The sequence below is a fragment of the Canis aureus genome, chromosome 28 (assembly GCF_053574225.1).
Source record: "Canis aureus isolate CA01 chromosome 28, VMU_Caureus_v.1.0, whole genome shotgun sequence".
Classification (NCBI taxonomy): Eukaryota; Metazoa; Chordata; class Mammalia; order Carnivora; family Canidae; genus Canis; species Canis aureus.
Genome location: NC_135638.1, coordinates 8846398 through 8849916, shown reverse-complemented (window position 1 = coordinate 8849916; position 3519 = coordinate 8846398). Strand labels below are relative to the sequence as shown.

Genomic DNA, 3519 nt, shown 5'->3' with positions numbered 1-3519 from the left:
GTGAGTGAGAAATATGTCAAGGGTTTGTCATTGTTTTCAGTGGGATTTACCCCAGATATAATGAATAGGGGGCACTTGTGAATTTGTAGAGAGACGAAGAATCTTTTTGACAGAGTAGTGAGATGGAAAAAACATATGCAAATCCTGCTTTGTTGCTCTGAAGTCATTTCAGTTCTCTAGATTTCAAATATTTTACTTTGAGAATCTTTAGGAACTTTCAGAACTTCAAATAAGGAATACTTTTAATGAGAAAAGAAAACAAAGGCTTAGGAAGATCACATGGCTCACCAGTAATCAAACCCTGTTTCTGGCATGTCTTCTATTGCCTACCCAGTGTCAGTCTTACTGCCCTACCCTTTGTGAACTAATTAATACTTAATTTTCAGTAGGGGAATTCTCATTAAAATTTTCAAGGAAAAAAAAAAAGATAATGTCCATTATCTTCTGCTGAAATTTGTTCCTATTCCATTTTATTTTTATTTTGTAGTTTTTGATTTATAATATCATAGGAATTATAGAGTTAAATATAGAGTTAAATATTTTAAAGTTTATACAGTGACAGTATTTTATTATTTTAATAGTCTATACCCAGAACATTTTTTTCTCAAGATTTCTTGTCATAGATATCTAAAAATCTATTATTTGATCACCAGTATACTGACTAATATTATGAAATAGTCCTAGTGATAGTTGAAGTTAAAAAAATCTGGATAACAAAATAATCTTGATTTTTTTTGACTTCAATAAGGAATTTACTCTTTTTAAAGTATTCTTTGGGTAACTTGTATGATTTGAGAAAGCTAACCTGTCTATTCTTTTATCTTCCTGTGCTCATTAACTCTTTCAAATTATTTTTTAAAAATTAATGATCATAATCTCCAGGGGAAAGGGTGCTATAGACAACAGTTGACACTGCTTTGAAGGGGTATACTTATGTCTTGAGAAGTGTTAGACAAAGTGCTTATGTTAAATAAAACTAATTCCTATATATGCTACTTTTGTATGTTTTTATCATTGTGAAAAAAATTCTTGAATGTAGTCAAAGTTTTGTATTTCTAAGTGAACTGAAATAAACGTTAAATGTAATTTTACCAAAACCCACAGCTTCTACTAGACAGATTTTATTTGTGCAAAAGAAAAAAAAGTCACCCTAAAACAATTTAGCTGCCTAGGAAGCACAGTAGCTGGGAGTTAAAATATCAAATTAATTTAGAATCAATGGGATGAGCTATGTGCTACCCTCTGTAGTGTCTCCCAAGGACACTTAACTTGTGTGAAGTGATAAAAAGATGAAAAATCAGCAGCAGTTTAGATCTCAGAACAGAATTGAGCGTAATGGAAAGCAGTGGAGCTCCTGGTTTTCCCTTTAGAGGTTCCTACTTGATGTTCTATGTCTATGACTTCTCTTTGGAGACATGTCCTGCTTGGTTAGTAACTGTGTCTTTGCGCTAACTCTAACAAATTGACAATTTCCCTTAGCAAACTCTGCCTCTGCTGAAACAATGATCTCATGAAGGCGCGTGTGAGGATGCTTTCAATCGATAATATGACTAAATCTGAATTATAAAGAAGATATAAATGGGAATGATTCAAAATGCAATGGGCATAAATAGGAAGGTTCAGTTAAGGACCTTAAAAAAATCTAGCTAAAATTATCTCCATTTGCAGATGACATGATTTTATATATATAGAAAACCCTAAAGACTCAACCAAAAAACTGTTAGAACTAATCAAGGAATTCAGTAAAGTTGCAGGGTACAAAATTAACATATAAAAATCAGCGTTTCTATGAACTAACAATGAATTTTCTGAGAAAGAAAGAAATCAATCTCATTTAAATAGCATCAAAAACAATAAAACACTTAGGAATAAATTTAACCAGGGGGTAGGGGGTGAAAGATCACTACTCTGAAACCCATAAGATATTGATAAAAGAAATAAAAGAAGATGTAAATAAATGGAAAGTTATCTTATGTTCATGGATTGAAAGAATTAATATTGTTAAAATGTCAATACTATCAAAATTTATCTGTGGATTTGATGCAATCCCTATCAAGATTCCAGTGGCATTTGTTACAGAACTAGAAGAAACATTCTTAAAATTTATGTGGAACCACAAAAGACTCCAAATAGCCAAAAATATTTTGAGAAAGAACAAAGCAGGAAGCATCACACTTCCTGATTTCAAACTATACAACGTTATTGGCATTAAGACGGTATAGTACTGGTATAAAAACAAAGAGAACCGTGGAACAGAATTGAGAGTCCAGAAGTAAACATAAACACATATAGTCAACTAGTATTTGACAATGGAGACAAGAATACTCAACTGAGAAAAAACAATCTCTTCAGTAAATCACGTTGGGAAAACTGGATATTCAAAAACAAAAGAACGAAACTTGACCACTATCTAACATTCACAAATATTACGTGAAATGGGTTAAAGTCTGAAATATAAGACCTGAAACCATGAAGCTCCTAGAAGAAAACATGAAAGAACTCTTTGACTTGGGTCTGGGTAATGCTCTTTTAGATATGACACCCAAAGCACAAGCAAGAAAATAAAATTTTTAAAAAAGTGAGACTATATCAAACTAAAAAGGTTCTACACTGCAGAATAAATCAACAAAGTGAAAAGACAACCTACACAATGGCAAAAAATATTTGCAAACTATATATCTGATAAGGGATTAATATTTAAAATATATGAAGAACTCGTACAACTCAATAGCAAAAAAAAAAATTTCAATTTAAAAAATGGGCAAAGAAAGGTAGAGTAGACATGTCTCCAAGGAAAATATTTGAAGGCCAACATACATGAAAAGATGCTCAGAATCACTAGTCATTTGGGAAATGCAAATTAAAACTACAATTTCACCTCATGCCTTTTAAGAATGGTCATTATCAAGGGGATCCCTGTGTGGCTCAGTGGTTTAGTGCCTGCCTTCCGCCTAGGGTGTGATCCTGAAGTCCCGGGATTGAGTCCCACATCGGGCTCCCTTCATGGAGCCTGCTTCTCCCTCTGCCTGTGTCTCTCTCTGTGTGTCTCATGAATAAATAAACAAGATCTTTTTTTAAAAAAGAATGGTCATTATGAAGAAGACAAGGGAAAACAAATGCTGGCATGGATGTGGAGAAAAGGGAATACCTGTGCACCATTGCTGGGATTGTAAATTAGTATAGCTACTATGGAAAACAGTATGGAGCATAGAACTACCATATGATCCAGCAATTCTGCTTCTGGGAAATTCCAAGGGTAATGAAAACATTAACTCAAAAAGTCTGCACCCTTATGATCATAGAAACATTATTTACAAATTTACAATAGGCAAGACATGGAAACAACCTAAGTGTTCATTGATGTATGAATGAATAAAGTTGTGGTACATATACACAACTGAATATTATTCAGCCATAAAAAACAAAGGAATCCCCAAATTTGCAATGATATGAATGGACCCTGAAGGCATTGTGCTAAATGAAATAAGTCAGACAGACAAAGACAAACATTGTATGATC

The 3519-nt window shown here is 33.0% G+C and overlaps 1 protein-coding gene across 13 annotated transcripts in view; it reads left to right on the top strand.

Annotated features, from left to right (window-relative positions):
• Positions 1–3519, top strand: part of CNBD1 (cyclic nucleotide binding domain containing 1) — a 543788-nt gene that overhangs the window by 38317 nt on the left and 501952 nt on the right. The gene's annotated exons all lie outside the window — the stretch shown is intronic.